This window comes from Molossus molossus, unplaced genomic scaffold (genome assembly GCF_014108415.1).
Source record: "Molossus molossus isolate mMolMol1 unplaced genomic scaffold, mMolMol1.p scaffold_m16_p_5, whole genome shotgun sequence".
NCBI lineage: Eukaryota > Metazoa > Chordata > Mammalia > Chiroptera > Molossidae > Molossus > Molossus molossus.
The window spans coordinates 16,433,109-16,451,278 of NW_023425388.1; positions in this window are offsets into that span (position 1 = coordinate 16,433,109).

The following is an 18,170-nucleotide window of genomic DNA, read 5'->3' on the forward strand; positions in this document are numbered from 1 at the left end:
CTCTTGCTCTCTCTCTTCTCCTTCTGGCCCCCCCATGATGCCAATGTTGGTATGCTTGATGTTGTCCCAGAGGCTCCTTACACTGTCCTCATTTTTTTTTTTTGATTCTTTTTTCTTTTTCCTGTTCTGATTGGATGTTTTATGCTTCCTTAAATTCCAATTTGATAGTTTGCTTCTTGGTTTCACCTATTCTACTATTGATCCCTGTAAATTCTTGAAGGAGAAAAACAAAAGTGGCAATTAAACAATAAAATGGCAATAAATACATATCTGTTAACTATTGAATCTACAAACAAAATGAGCAAGCATAACAGAAACAGATTCACAGATACAGAGAACTTTTTGTTGCTTGCCAAATGGGAGGGGGTTGGGGGGTGAATAATATGAAGGAATTAAGAAGTACAAATTAGTTGTTAGACTGATGAACCTCAAAGGGAAGAGGGGAGGGATGATGGGAAGAGACCAACCAAAGAACTTCTGTGCATATATGTATAACTAATGGACACAAACAATATTGTGGGAAAGGCAAGGGTGAGCGGGATTGGGGGCATCTGTAATACATTCAGCAAGAAAGATAAGTTTAAAGAAGAAGAAGAAGAGGAAGAAGAAGAGGAAGAAGAAGAAGAAGAAGAAGAAGAAGAAGAAGAAGAAGAAGAAGAAGAAGAAGAAGAAAAGATATTAAAATAGGTGCCAAAGATTTTTTAGAATTTTCAATGGGACTAATTACATAGGTTAGAGTAGATAGTCTTGAGGCTTATTGCTAAGCTCCCTTACATGCAGAATTTAGTAAGGTTACATGATGAAAGATAGTAGGGTACTTAGATTGAAATTATTTTAAAAAGACAGATGTAATAAATAAATTAATACATGTAGTGTGTTCAGAACAGTGCTTTCCACCTAGTAAATATCAATAATGATAACTAAAATTATTATTTCTTTGTCTGTAGAGATGTGGTATATACCCTTTCTGTCCAATATAATTATGTTATTCTTCATGCAGATTTTTCAGAAATAATGTTAACTATTGTCTCTCATACAGAAGAAATGTGTGTTCTGTTAAAACTTAAACTGATAGGCATCACTGGCTTGTGCAGATCGTGGGGGGAAAGAGGCAGTGTGTGGTGAAGAGTCACTTTACACAACTCATAATTGTTCTAGGATAATAGAAAATATAAGGGAGAATAGGTCAATGCTAATAATAGAAGACCTATGCTTCTAATACTTATTAATTGTGGTTATTAGAAATAGGAGTGTGTAAAATATTTTTGTACTTCAAATTGGTTAAAAAGTTCAGTCATCCTTCTCAATTTTCTTCCTCATCCTTCACAATTTTTTTTATCTTTATGTAATATATTTTATGCATTTGTTTATTCAAGGAAGCTGGACAAGAGTGAAGGAGTTAAGGCTGCTTATTACTTATATCTGTTATAATAATATTTGATAACTAATTCATCATAATGTATTCCAATATGTATTTGCTTCAAATTTTTAATGTTAATATTAAGTTCCACATATGCATGCTATATTAAATATGATTTAAAAAATTATACATTGTTTTGGATATATTATAAAGGTATCTTTAGCAATTTACCTATCCCTTTTCAGTGGCATTTTTTCTCATGCAAGATTTTTGTTATGCAGTCTTAAGTTCTCAATATTATCACATAAGGGTTCTTGATTCTATGTCTTGCTAGGATGATATTCCTCACTAAAATATGCTTTCCAGTTGTACTTTTTAAATTGTAATTTGAACTTCAAGTTATTATTTATTTGGACTCATTTGGTATCAGAATAAATTTATATATAGATACAATTGTAAGCTAGTAGAGAGAACACTCATTTTCCATTTTCTGTCACACTCCCACATCTTTGATTTACATATATTCAGTGTGTGATTAATATTTTGGTCTGGGGCTGGTGGACCAGGTTAAGCAGTAGAGAAGATTTCATCAGAGCACCTTACACATTTTTTTATTGCTTATTCTGAAGGAACACATTTATATGTCTGCTCTGGAGTGGTGAAATTGAGACTTCTTTGGTTATATAGGGAAATAACTTTGAATCAGGCTTATGCCAGTGTTCAGGCAAACTTCAAGAGAAAAAGGTCCCGATAATATAAATTTAATTTATCTTGAAAAAATATTGTAAAACACATATGGTTATGAAGGTTGTACATCCTGTTTACATGCATACACATTCATTCACTTTATTTAGATTTTTTCCTAGAACTTCAAGTGTGATAGAAAACCCAGGAGGTCAAGCACTACATGCTGTCAACAGTACATTTAAATTCTGACATGTTTTTGCCCCCCATTGAATTGATCTCATCTATCTGTTTGCACATGCAGTGAAGTAACCTGCTTTTATGCATATCTTATCTTGAGAAAGGTACCACAGAGAAAAATATTATGAATTCTGATTTTTGAGAATCCACAAAATAAAAAATATAGCTTTTATACTACTTTTGCTTGCTTTATTTTGGAAACATCTTCACACCAGACATTATTTTATACACACACATACTTCAACATTTTTTTTGTAAATTTGGAGTGAAATTATAACATTATAACATGCAGAATTTTAAATATTCAGTGTAAAATTACAGTCACCCAATTAATCCTAATGTATTAAAATATTTACTATAGAAAATTACATCTGTGCAAGGCAAGGGTCTGAATTCAAGACTGCTCTATCCAGCAAGGCTATCATTCAAAATTGAAGGAGAAAAAAAGAACTCCACAGATAAAAAAAAAAAAAAGTTAAAGGGATTTACCACCACCAAACCAGTACTGCAAGAAATGCTGAAGAAACTTTTCTAAGTTTCTTATAAAACAGAAGATGAAACAAAGAGAGAGAGAGAAAGAGGAACACAGGAATAAAATAAAAATGGAAACTTATAACTATCCATCAAAAATAACCTTAAATGTAAATGACTTAAATGCTTCAATCAAAAGACATAGGGTAGTCTTTTGATTGAATAAGAAAACAGGATCCATATATATGTTGTCTACAAGAGACTCACCTCACAACAAAAGACTCACACAGGATGAAAGTGAAGGGATGAAAAAAATTTTTCTAAGCAAATGGAAATGAGAAAAAAGCTGGTGTAGCAATACTCATATCTGACAAGCTAGACTTCAAATCAAGGGCCATAACAAGAGACAAAGGTCACTACATAATATTAAAAGGATCAATCCAACAAGAAGATACAACCCTAGTAAACACATACCCGCCAACTATGGGAACACCAAAATAAAATCGGAGGACTTCAAGGGAGAGATCAAGAGCAATACAATCTTAGTGGGTATTTTAACACCCCACTTACACCACTGGATATGTCTTTCAGACAAAAACTTAACAAGGACATAGAGTCCTTAAATGACAACCTAAATCAGTTGGACCTTATTAATATTTACAGAACATTTCACCTCAAAGCTGAAGAATATACATACTTCTCAAGTGCACAAGGGACATTCTCAAAGATAGATCACATGTTAGGACACAAACTAAGTCTCTACAAATTCAAAAAGATTGAAATCATATCAAGCATCTTCTCAGACCACAGTGGCATAAAACTAGAATTCAATTACAGCAAAAACACACAAAAACATTCAAACACTTTAATGTTAAATAGCATGTTATTAAACAATAAATGGGTTACCAACAAGATCAAGGAAGAAATTAAAAACTTCCTGAAAACTAATGAAAATGAACAAACAACAACACTAAATCTATGGGATGCAGCAAAAAGCAGTCCTGAGAGGGAAGTACATAACACTACAGGCCTACCTCAAGAAACAGGAAAAATTCCTAATTGACTCTCTAACCCTACAACTTAAAGAATTAGATAGAAAACAAAAAGAAAAACCCAGAGCAGGTAGAAGAAAAGAAATAGTAAAGGTCAGAGCAAGAATAAATGATATAGAGACTAAAAAATCAGTTCAAAAGATCAATGAAACAAAAAGCTGGTTCTTTGAAAAGATAAACAAGATCGATGGGCCTTTAGCCATACTCATCAAGAAACAAAAAGAGAGGACCCAAATAAACAAAATCAGAAATGAAAGAGGAGAAGTAACAACTGACACCACAGAAATACAAAGGATCATTAACAAATACTATGAACAATTTTACAACAACAAATTGGATAGTCTAAGAGAAATGGACAAATTTCTAGAAACACACAGTCTCCCAAAAGTGAACCAGGAAGAGATCAAAAACTTGAACAGACCAATAACTACTAAGGAAATTGAAGTTGTAATCAAGACTCTCCCAACAAACAAAAGCCCAGGCCCAGATGGCTTCACGAGGGAGTTTTACCAAACATTCAAAGAAGAACTAATACCCATTCTTCTCAAACTATTTTAGAAAATACAAGAAGACAGGAGACTTCCAATCTCATTTTATGAGGCCAGCATTATCCTAATCCCAAAACTGAATAAAGACATTACAAAGAAAGAAAACCATAGGCCAATATCCCTAATAAACAGAGATGTAAAAATCCTTAACAAAATATTAGCAAATCGAATCCAGCAATACATCAAAAATATTATTCACCATGACCAAGTGTGATTCATCTCAGGGATGCAAGGATGGTACAATATTTGCAAAACAATAAATGTGATACACCACATAAACAAAATGAAAGATAAAAACCATATAATTATATCAATAGGTGCTGAAAAAGCATTTGACAAAATCCAGCACCCATTTCTGATAAAAACACTTAGCAATGTGAGAATAGAGGGATCATATCTCAACGTAATAAAAGCCATATATAAAAAACTTATAGCCAACATCATACTGAATGGCAAAAACTAAAAACATTTCCCTTAAGAATGGGAACAAAACAGGGATGCCCACTTACTCCACTCTTATTTAACATAGAACTGGAAGTCTTAGCTACAGCAATTAGACATGGAAAAAATAAAATAAAAGGGATCCAAATTGGAAACGAGGAAGTGAAACTGTCATTACTTGCAGATGACATGATATTGTACATAGAAAACCCTAAAGACTCCATCAAAAATCTATTAGAGTTAATAAATCAATTTGGCAAAGTAGCAGGATATAAAATTAACATCAAGAAATTGACATCACTCTTACACAACAATGATGAACACAGAAAGAGAAAATGCAGGCAACAAAATTTCAGACATAATACGCAGCAGAATTTTCACTGATACAACACCTAAGGAAGAGAAACAAAGGAAAAATGAACACATGGGACTACATCAAACTTGAAAACTTCTGTACAGCAAAAGAAACAACCATCAAAAGGGAACCCACTGTATGGGAGAGCATAATTGCCAATGATACATCAGATAAGGGATTAATTCCCAAAATATATAGAGTACTCACATAACTCAACAAAATAAAGACAAAGAACCTAATTAAAAAATGGGCAGAGGACCTAAAGGGACACCTCTTCAAACAGGACATATAAATGGTCAGGAGACATATGAAAAAGTGCTCAACATCACTAATCATCAGAGACATGCAAAATAAAACAACAATGAAGTATCACTTCACACCAGTCAGAATGGCTGTCGTCAACCAATCATCAAACAACAAGTGCTGGTGAGGGTGTGAAGAAAAGGGGACTCTAGTACACTGCTGGTGGGAATGCAGACTTGTGCAGCCACTATGGAAAACACTACGGTGTTACCTCAAAAAATTAAAAATTGAACTGCCATTTGACTCAGTGATCCCACTTTTAGGAATATACCCTAAGAAGCCTGAAACACCAATCAGAAAGAATATATGTACCCCCATGTTTGTAGCAGCACTATTTACAATAGCTAAGATCTGGAAACAGCCCAAGTTTCCATCAGTAGATGAGTGGATAAGAAAGCTGTGGTACATATATACACAATGGAGTACTATGCAGCTCTAAGAAAGAAAGATCTCTTATCCTTTGAGACGACATGTAGGGACCTGAAAAATATTATCCTAAGTGAAATAAGCCAATTAGAGAAAGACAAATAACACATGATCTCACTTATTTCTGGAATAAAATGAACAAAATAGACCCAGAGTCATAGAAGTAGAGTACAGACTGACAGTCCTCAGAAGAGAGGGGGAGGGAAGGGATAAACCACAGAACTTATATCCATGTATGCATAACCAATGGACATAGTCAATGAAGCTAGGGACGGGGTAAGAGGGATGGGGAGGAGGATGTCAATGGGGGGAAAAAGGAGAAACATCTGTTAACAAAAATAAATTAATAAAAAATTATATCTGATAGTTATGATCTTATTAAGTGATTCCATGGACAAATTCTAACTTTCCTACACTGCGTTATCAAAGCTTCAGAACAGTAATTTTGAATATTAGTTGGTATATATGGGGGCCAGTTTTTTTATTTCATGATAGTTGAGGAAGCCTACGGTAAACCTACTCTTCCTGATCATAAAATTCACCTAATTAAGAAAAGTTGTCCAGTACTGTCAAACATCAAGCAGTTCTTGAACTTTTCCTGGATAAACAAAAGTTGGTGAAGAGTAAAGAAACAGTTTAGGAAGGTTTCTCTACTACAAATCACACCATCTGGAATCCTTGGAGTTGGACATGCCCTTATTCCTACCAAAAACAGTAACATAGTTCCAAATTACATTTATTATAAAAACTGGCTGCTAATCTTATTGAGGATTCCTTCTAAGGGACAAATTACTTCTCTGTAGATCTTTAAACATTCTCTCTCTCTCTTTTTAAAATTAATTAATTTATTTTTGTTACAGATGTTTCTCCTTTTCCCCGCACTGATTCCCCTCTCCTCCTCCCTCCCCGCCCTGTCCCCAGCTTTGTTGTCCATGTCCACTGTTCATGCATACATGCATATAAGTTCTCTCCCCCACCACCCCCTCTTCTGGGGATTGTCAGTCTGTACCCCACTTCCACATCTCTGGGACTAACCCATTCCTCAGACTGTTATATTCATTATATTACACAAATAAGTGAGATCATAAACATTCTCTTTTTCCTTGTCTTTCAACAGCTTGATTTTAATGTGACTGGTATGGATCTCTTTGGTTTTTATCTTACTTTGACTTGGTTGAACTTCCTGAATTTGTAGGTTCACGTATTCTATCAAATTTTGGAAGTTTTCATTCTTTACTTCTTCAAATATTTTGTCTATCTTTTTCTATTTTTCTTTACCCACTGGTATTGTAATAATGTGCTTTTCATTCTGCTTGCTGATGTCCCAGATATCTCTTAGACTCTGTTCACTTCTGTTGATTCATTTTTTATTCTGCTCCAGTCATTTAAGTTGTTCTATATTCAAGCTTCCTGATTGTGTCTGGAATCAGGAATCTGTTTTTGAATCTTTCCAATAAAAAATTTATTTAAGCTATACTTTTAGTATTAAAATTTCTGTTTGGTTCCTTTTTGTAATTTCTGTCTCCCTCTGAGATTCTCATTATTTTCATTTATCACTTCCCTCATTTCTTTAGTCCTTTGTCCTTGCTTTTCTTTAGGTTTTTGAGTATATTTAGAATGGTTGTCTAGTAAGAATAATTTCTAATCTTTCTCAATCTTAGCTTCTGACCATTTATTTTGTTCCTTTGAATAGGTCAATACTTTCTTGTTTCTTTGTATACACTGTGACAGTTTATTAAAAGCTAGACATTTGGGAGTGTTGTCCCATGGGCTGGGGGGTTCTGGCACAATTCCCAGTCAGGGCACATGCCCAGGTTGTGGGCTCTATCCCCAGTAGGGAGTATGCAGGAGGCAGCTGTTTGATATTTGTCTCTCTCATTGATGTTTCTATCTCTCCCTAAAAAAAAAAAATCAATAAAAACACATTTAAAAAAAATAAAAGCTATACATTTGAATATTATAATGTGGTAACTCTAGAAATTGGGCTGTCTTCATTTCCCATGGTTTGTTTCTTTCCTTTTGATTACTGAAAGCTATAGTAATACATTTGTCTAGCATCGTTTCCCGCAAATTTTTCTACAGACTGTATTTATTGTGTGTGGTCACTGAAGCTTCTGTTTATTAGCATGTGTTCAACTAGAGTTTCAACAAAGATTTCTTTGAACAACAGAAACTAAAAATCATAGAAATAAACTAAACTCCTCTCTCCCATTCTTTGCAGATTGTCTCTGTGCTATGGACCTCCTTCAACACTTAGCCAGGTTTACACTGAGAGTAGGGACCAGCCCGTGGTGAACACTTAAAATCTTCCCAGGTTTTTAGGATCACACACCTTGCTCTGGGCATGTTTTTGGATTTCTAAGTTTTCCAGTATATATAAGCACTTTTGAAGGCTCTAAAAAAACTTTTCCCTGGCTTTTCCTCCTAGGCCTGAGGAGCACTATTTATTATATGTGGATGACCACCATAATTTTTGCCCCAAATCTCTATGGTTTGTGGTCAGTGTTACAATGTTTTCAAGCAATAGTCACCACTTGTCTGCACTGGGTGAATTTAGTAAAATAAACATGAATGTCTTACATCCGTCCTTCAGATAGTCACCAGACAGGCAAAAACATACCTGCACAGTAGCTCTGAATAAGGGCTACTCTTCTTTCCCTAAAACCAGTGACCAGCTCACACACTGTGAACCTGCGCTGCTACCATCAAGATGCTACCAAATGAAGAAGGGTCAGTGAAAACACCATAACACTTTTCTACCATTTTAAAGTTGCTTTGTTGTTGTTTGGTAGTATTTACTTGGTTACTATTAACCTGTGACAATTTTTTATAGTTCTGTCAAAGTTAGCTCTGACAGTTGCTACTTCTATGTTTCTGTTGGGGGACAAGAACTCTGAGCAGCTTACTACACAATTTGCTGGTCACTCCTGTATCTGTCCAATTTATCCCTACTTAGCAATGTTTCCAAATGAAACACGGCAAATAAGCACTTTTCTGTTCCACAATATAGGGATATGTGTGACTACTACTGTGAAAGGGATAAGTTCTTTTTGAGAAAGTCATCTAGGTTCTCTGCAATTTTGCTTTACCAGATACTTACCAAGTATAAAGTAGAGATAGAATACATAGAAATAAGTCATTTACAAGTTGTCACAAACATGATGTTGCCGTAGTACTTTTTGGAATTGGTAAAGCATCTTAGTTACACACATTTTGAATATATTACTTTAAATATTATTCATATTTCAAGAAAGAAAATATTTATTTATAGGATTATTCATTATTTTAAAATATTTTGAAGTTCTTGTGATAGGTTCTAATTAATATTTCTGGTTTAAAACATGTGTTTTAAAGCAGAAAGAAAACGTAGTGTGAGCAGAATGTTCTTTGAGTCAGTATTGTCCAAGGAATTTTAATGTTTTCATCTACATACAATTTCATTTACTGAAAAAATAACCATCTTTAAAGTTCTTTTCTTTTAGACTTTAATAAATTTTATTTAAAATGATGAATTAGTTGTACTATTTTCATCATCTTAATAAATTAATGTTTCTATCTTTGATTATAGAGGAAGAAGTAAGATAAGCCTGGAATTGGATAATACCATTCTTACTGTTCGATGTAAATTCCTTCCTTTCTCGCGTCTATCTTTAATTAACCACCAGAAATCAACAACATTATTTTTGGTCTCTTGGCTAGAAAAGCGATATTTATACTTTTCATATCTGATTAGGTAAACAAATCACATGGGAGATAGAGAAGGCTCTTTAAATAAAAATTCTATAAATTGATTATATTTTGGGGTTATGTGTTTAGCCTGGTGGAAATAGTTAATATCTACTCTAATGAGTCAGATTCTATCAATACTTAATACAGTCCCAGGGAGCTATTTAGGCATTTTTGGAGCCTAGTTTGATTTTTTAAAAATCTAAGTTGAACTATTTAGTGATGAGTTTCATAGATTAGTTAAATGTTGTCTAATGGGCCTGAAATAATTTTTAAATGCCTTGCAAGTTCCCATAGTAGCAAACATATCTCTGTGGAGAATCTTAAACACAAAGATGATCTAATGTAGGGAAATTTAAGTTGTGGTTTTTAGTTGTTATATTCCCCTCAAAGTTACATTTTCTCTTGGGGGTAAAAAGAAACTGCTCACCATTTTGATCATGTTGCATTTTATGTTTAAATCAAACTTCAGAATTTGCTTGTTTATTTTTTATTTTTATTAATTAATTTTTTTATTAATTAATTTTTGTTACAGATGTTTCTCCTTTCCCCCACTGACTCCCCCCTCCCCCTCCCTCCCTGCCCTGTCCCCAGTTTGTTGTCCATATCCACTGTTCATGCATACATGCATATAAATTCTCTCCCCCACCACCCCCTCTTCTGGGGATTGTCAGTCTGTACCCCACTTCCACGTCTCTGGGGCTACCCCATTCCTCAGCCTGATATGTTCATTATATTCTACAAATAAGTGAGATCATATGAAACTTGTCTTTCTCTGTTTGGCTTGTTTCACTTAGGATGATACTTTCCAGGTCCCTCCATGTAGTCTCAAAGGATAAGAGATCTTTCTTTCTTACAGCTGCATAGTACTCTATTGTGTATATATGTACCACAGCTTTCTTATCCACTCATCTACTGATGGACACTTGGGCTGTTTCCAGATCTTAGCTATTGTAAATAGTGCTGCTACAAACATGGGGGTACATATATTCTTTCTTATTGGTGTTTCAGGCTTCTTAGGGTCAATAGATGCTGAAAAAGCCTTTGACAAAATTCAGCATCCATTTCTGATAAAAACGCTCAGCAATGTGGGAATAGAGGGATCATTATCTAGGCATAATAAAGGCCATATATGAAAGACCTACAGCCAACATCATACTCAATGGGCAAAAACGAAAAGCATTTCCCTTAAGAACAGGAACAAGGCAAGGATGCCCGCTTTCACCACTCTTATTTAACATAGTACTGGAAGTCTTAGCCACAGCAATCAGACAGGACAAAAAAATAAAAGAGATCCAAATTGGAAAGGAAGAAGTGAAACTGTCATTATTTGCAGATGACATGATACTATATGTAGAAAACCCCAAAGACTCCATCAAAAGTTTACTAGACTTAATAAATGAATTTGGCAAAGTAGCAGGATACAAAATTAACGTTAAGAAATCAATGGCATTTCTATATACCAATGATGAACTCACAGAAAGAGAAACTAAGAAAACAATCCCATTTACCATTGCGGCAAAAAAAATTAAGATACCTAGGAATAAATTTAACCAAAGAAATAAAGGACCTATTTGCAGAAAACTACAGGTCATTGAAAAAAGAAATAGAGGAAGATATAAAAAAGTGGAAGCACATACCCTGTTCATGGATTGGGAGAATTAACATCATCAAAATGTCCATATTACCCAAAGCAATCTATAGATTCAACACAATCCCCATCAAAATACCAACAGCATACTTCCCAGAATTAATTAATTAATTTTTTAATCCTCACTTGATGATATTTTTTTTCATTGATTTTCAGATAGAGTGGGAAAGAAGGAGGGAGGGAGACAGAGAGAAACATTGATGTGAGAGAGACACATCAATTGGTTACCGCAGCTTATTGTGAAGATGAGGAGTAAATAACATATACAACCTTAAGAAGAGTACCTGGTCCACAATAATCATTATGAAATCATTTGCTGATATACCATTAGGATTTCATAAAACAAACATACATAAAAAAATAGGAATCGTTTTGCTGAGAAGTCTCCATTTTAACAAATCATAATAAACAGCTTTAAAGCTGTGTGAACATTAACATTGCTATGAACAAAATAATTTGTATTTGTCCTGTTCTCATGGTGTAAATACTACAACCGCAGATTATTTTAAGCTATAAAAATAATCTTACTACACATGGAGTAGTGATCATGAGATTATGTTTACTCCCTTTGTTTTTAATGTATTTTATTTAATTTTAATTTGATAGAACTCACTTTTTCCCCCTTTATTGATTTGAGAGAGAGAGGAAGTGAGAGGGAGAGAGAGATAAAAACACTGATGAGAGAGAACATCAATTGGCTGCCTCCTGCATGCCTCCCCACTGGGGATCAGGCCCACAACCTGGGCATGTGTCCTGACCAGGAATTGAACTGGCGACCTCTTGGTGCACAGGTTGATACTCAACCTCTGAGTCACACTGGTCACACAGAGTTCACTTTTTTTTTCCTTCCAATTTTCATTAATTTATTTTTGTTATAGATGCTTCTCCTTTTCCCCCCTAGACCCCATCCTCCCCTTCCCGCCCCACCACAACCCCGCCCACCACAACCCCCATAGCATTGTTGTGAATGTCCATTAGTTATCCATACATGCATATAAGTTCTTTGGTTCATCTCATCCATCCTCCTGACCCCCCTATTCAGAAGATTGTCAGTCTGAACTGTACTACTTTCTACATCTCTGGGTTTATTTTGTTCATCAGCCCACTTTATTCATTATATTCCACAAATAAGTGAGATCATGTGGTATTTGTCTTTCTCTGATTGGCTTATGTCGCTTAGCATAATTCTCTCCAGGTCCCTCCATGTTGTCTCAAAGGATAAGAGATCTTTCTTTCTTACAACTGCATAGTATTCCATTGTATATATGTACCACAACTTTTTTATCCACTCATCTACTGGACATTTGGGCTGTTTCCAGATCTTAGGGATTGTAAATAGTGCTGCTATGGACGTAGGGATACATGCATTCTTTCTGATTGGTGTTTCAGTCTTCTTAAGATATATTCCTAGAAGTGGGATCACTGGGTCAAATGGCAATTCAATTTTTAGTTTTTTGAGGAAACACCATAATGTTTTCCATAATGGCTGCATCACTCTGCATTCCCACGAGCAGTGTACTAGAGTCCCCTTTTCTCCACACCCTGACCAACACTTGTTCAATGATTTGTTGATGGCAGCCATTCTGATGGGTGTGAGGTTATACCTCATTGTTGTTTTAATTTGCATCTCTCTGATGATTAAGTGATGTTGAGCATTTCTTCATATATCTTTTGGCCATTTGTACGTCCTTTTTGAAGAGGTGAATAGTTCCTCTGCTCATTTTTTAATTGGGTTCTTTGTCTTCTTTTTGTTGAGTTGTATGAGCACTCTATATACTTTGGAAGTTAACCGCTTATCTGATGTATCATTGGCAATTATGCTCTCCCAAACAGTGGGTTCCCTTTCCATTTTGATGGTTGTTTCTTTTGCTGTGCAGAAACTTTTGAGTTTGATGTAGTTCCTTGTGTTCATTTTCTCCTTTTTTTCTGTTGCCTTAGGTCATGTATCAGTGAAAATTCTGCTGCCTAAGATGTCTGAAATTCTGTTGCCCACATTTCTTCTAGGATTTTTATGGATTCACGAGTCACATTTCAGTATTTTATCCATTTTGAGTTTATTCTTGTGTATGGTGTAAGTTGATGGTCTAATTTCATTTTTTTGCATGTAGCTGTCCAATTTTCCCAACACCATTTATTAAAGCAGCTGTCTTTACTCCATCATATGCTCTTGTCACCTTTGTCAAATATTAATTGAGCACAATGTTTTGGGTCAATTTCTGGGTTCTCTCTTTTCTTCCATTGATCTATATGCTGGTTCTTATGTCAGTACCAGGTTGTGTTGATTACAGTGGCATTGTAGTATAACCTGATATCCAATATTGTGATTCCACCTACGTGTCCTTCTTTTCAAGATTGCTGTGGTTATTCAGGGTTTTTTTTTTTTTGGTTCCATATGAACTTTTGAAGTATTTGTTTTAGTTCTGTGAAATATGTCGTTGGTATTTTGATGGGGATTGCATTGAAGATTGCTTTGGGTGGCATAGACATTTTAATGATGTTAATTCTTCTAATCTGTAAACAAGGTATGTGCTTCCACTTTTTTATATCTTCCTCTATTTCTTTTTTCAATGTCCTGTAGTTTTCTTCAAATAGGTCCTTTACTTTTTGGTTAAGTTTATTCCTAGGTATGTTAATTTTTTCGCTGCAATGGCAAATGGGATTGCTTTTTTAGTTTTTCTTTCTGTGAGTTTATTATTGGTGTATAAGAATGCTATTGATTTCTTGATGTTAATTTTGTATTCTGCTACCTTGCTGAATTTGTTTACTAAATCTAGCAGATTTTTGATGGAGTCTTTAGAGTTTTCTATGTACACTATCATGCCATCTGCGGATAATGACAGTTTCACTTCTTCCTTTCCAATTTGGATCTCTTTTATTTTTTCGTCCTCTCTGATTGCTGTGGTTAAGACTTCAAGTACTATGTTAAATAAGAGTGGCGAATGTGGGCATTCCTATCTTTTTCCTGTTCTTAAGGGAAATGCTTTTAGTTTTTGCCTATTGAGTGTGATGTTGGCTGTAGGTTTTTCATATATGGCCTTTATTATGTTAAGATATGATCCCTCTATTTCCACATTGCTGAGTGTTTTTATCAGAAATGGTTGCTGGATTTTGTCGAATGCTTTTTCAGTGTCTATTGATATGATCATATGGTTTTTATCTTTCATTTTGTTTATGTGGTGTATCACCTTTATTGATTTACAAATATTTTACCATCCCTGCATGCCTAGGATGAATTGTTCTTGGCTGGATCCAATTTGCTAGTATTTTGTTAAGGATTTTACATCTTTGTTTATTAGGCATATTGTCCTATAGTTTTCTTTCTTTGTAGTGTCTTTTTTTGGTTTTAAAATTAGGGTTATGTTGGCCTCATAAAACAAGTTTGAGAGTCTTCCTTCTTGAATTTTTTTGGAATAGTTTGAAGAGAATGGGCATTAGTTCTTCTTTGAATGTTTGGTAAATCTCCCTCGTGAAGCCATCCAGGCCTGGGCTTTAGTTTGCTGGGAGAGTTTTGATTGCATCTTCAATTTCCTTAGTTGTTATTGGTCTGTTCAAATTTTTTTTAATCTCTTCCTTGTTCTGTTTTGGGAGACTATGTGTTTCTGGAAATTTGTCCATTTCGCTTAGATTGTCCAATTTGTTGTCGTATAAAATTGTTCATAGTATTTGTTAATGATCCTTTGTATTTCTGTGGTGTCAGTCGTTACTTCTCCTCTTTGATTTCTGATTTTGTGTATTTGGATTCTCTCTCTTTGTTTCTTGGTGAGTCTAGCTAAGGGTCCATCAATCTTGTTTATCTTTTTGGAAAACCAGCTCTTTGTTTCAGTGACCCTTTGAATTGTATTTTTTGGTCTCCATGTCATTTATTTCTGCTCTAATCTTTACTATTTTCTTCCTTCTACTTGTTCTTGGATTTTCTTTTTGTTAGCTTTCTAGTTCTTTAAGTTGTGAGGTTAAATAGTCTATTAGAAAATTTTCTTGTTTCTTGAGGTGGACCTGTAGTGCTATGAATTTTCCTCTCAGGACTTCTTTTGCTGCATCTCATAGATTTTTGTGTTGTGTGTTCATTTTAATTGGTTTCCAGAAAGTTTTTAATTTCTTCCTTGAGCTCATTGGTAACCCATTCATTGCTTAATAATATGCTACTTAGCCTCCATGTTGTTCAACTATCTTTGCATGTTCTTGTTGCAATTGATTTCTAGTTTCATGCCATTTGGATCTGAGAAGATGCTTGATATGATTTCAATATTCTTGAACTTGTAGAGACTTAGTTTGTGTCCTCACATGTGGCTTTGAGACTGTCCCATGTACACTTTAGAAGAATGTGAATACTACAGTGTTGGGATGTAATTCTTTGTAGATATTTATTAAATCCATTTGATCTAGTGCTTCATTTAGAGTCTGTATTTCCCTGTTAATATTTTTTTTTAGAGGATCTATCCAGGGATGATAGCGGGGTGTTGAAGTCCCCTGCTATGATTATATCGCTGTCGATTTCTCCTTTGAAGTTCTCCAGAAGATTTTTAATATATTTTAGTGCTCCTATATTGGGTGCATATATGTTTACCAAGGTTATATCTTCCTGTAGATCCTTTCAATATTATGTAGTGGCCTTCTTTGTCTGTTGTTATGGCCTTCATTTTGAAATTTATTTGGTCAGATATAAATATTGCTACCCCAGTTTTTCTTTCTCCTTTTCATTTGCTTGGAAGATTTTTTCCATCCTTTCACTTTCAACCTATGTGAGTCTTTTGTTGTGAGTTGGGTCTCTTGTAAACAACATATGTATGAGTCATGCTTTCTTATCTAATCACTTACTCTGTGTCTTTTGATCAGAGCATTCAGTCCATTTATATTTAAGCTTATTACTGATATGTACTTATTTATTGCCATTTTGGTTTATTGTGGTTATATTTTTTTTCTATATTTACTAATTACTGCACTCCCTTTAACATTTGCAGTGTTGATTTTGTGCTAATATATTTCCTTAGCTTTCTTTTTCTTTCTTTTTTTTTGTTCTGGGAAGCTCTTTATTTCACCTTTTATTTAGAATGATAGCCTTGCTGGATAGAGTAGTCTTGGATTCAGATTCTTGTTTTTCATGACCTTGATTCCTTCATGCCATTCCCTTCTGGCCTGTAGTGTTTCTGTTGAGAAGTCAGCTGATAGCTTAATGGGGGTTCCTTTGTAGGTAACCTGTTGCTTTTCTCTTGCTGCCTTTAGAATTCTCTCTTTTCTTTAATTTTTGGCATTTCAATTACTATGTGTCTTGATGTGGGCCTGTTTGGGTCTTCCTACTTGGGGCTCTCTGTGCTTCTTGAACTTGAATGCCTTCTTCCTTCACCATGTTAGGAAAGTTTTCTGTCACTATTTTTTCAAATATATTCTCTAACCCTTGCTCATTTTCTTCTTCCTCTGGAACTCCTATGATGCGAATATTATTACATTTCCAGTTATCCCACAGTTCTTTTAAGTTATTTTCCTGTTTTTTCCTTTTGGTTTTCTGATTGTGTGAATTTTTTTCTACCTTATCTTCTAATTCACTGATTTGGTCCTCAGCTTCCTTTACTGTGCTGGTTATGCCTTATAATGTGTTCTTTATTTCTGCTGTGTCATTCTTCATTTCTACTTGGTTGGTTTTCAATGTTTCTCTATCTTTACTCATGGTGTTGAGCACCTTACTTATGCTGTTGAGTTTCCTCAAGATCATCACTCTGAACTCCACCTCTAATAACTTGCTTAACTGCATTTTATTAATCTTTTCTCCAGTAGAATTCTCGTGCTCTTTCATTTAGGATTTGTTTCTTTGTTTCACCATTTTGGCTATCTCTGGGTTTTGGAGCATGCCAAATTTTCCCTGTGTGTGTTGGTGTTCTGATGTTTGTGGCTCCCTCTACTGGGTTTGGATGTGTGTGGGAACACCCATGTTAAACACCACTGTCAAGTTTTACTTTCCTGTGTAGATTTGCAAGCCCAGAAAAGGTTCAGTAATCCTCTAGCTTTTTGCCTGGAGGCTATTAGTCTCAGTTACTTTGTGCGCATTGGGTTGTAGCCCTCAGATGAATAAAAAACTCCCTCAGGTGTCAGGGTAAGAGGATTTTCAGAGGGTGGGGCAGATGTTCATTGTTAGTGAGCCTCAATTTGCATTTCTATGGCCTAGCTGGGTTGGGTTAAATCTCCAAGAAAGGGGCTGCTGCTTCTCCCCAGAGGTCCAGGAAGTGGTTCCCCAAGCATGATAGTCACTGTCCTGTAAGTGCATGACTCAGCAAAAACTCTGAGCACCCTCCAAATCTCAAGTGCCCTCCCACAGTTCCAATCCAGTCAACCCTCTCTTTGATGGAGCCCAGGGTGAGTGGCTGTAGCTGATTTAGTGCTCTGTCCCAGCCCTCTGTCCTGTGGAGCTGGCTTGGGATTTTAACCCTGAGAGAGCTGCTCACAGCTAAAACAGCTGCTATCTCTGGGCTGCCAGCCAGCCCTCTCGCACCTCTTCAGTCTTACCAGGCTCCAGTCAGTGTCCTTTTTTCCTGTGTCTGGATATATGGGTCCTTTCTAGCTGCTTTTCTGTTGCTTTTTCCCAGTGATTTGTCTTTATGTTAGTTGTAATCCCAGTTTGGTCCCGGGGGATGGTCTGTGTAGCTTCCATTCACTCTTCCACCATTTTGGAATCTCCCCAGAACTCACTTTTTAATAATGGGTACATTTAACAAATGACTTGTGAAAGTTCTTAAAATTTGCCTTTTTGAGCCAATATAGACCAGTTGCTGCATATGACTGGGCTCCGCCATGCAGTTTCTTATTCTGGTCCTGCTACCTCTTTAACTTATAGAGTAGACTTTAACCTATGCTTTATATAAAACACCCAATTAACCTTTCATTTTTTGCCATTTGCCTAGCCCCTTTCTTTCATATTATAATC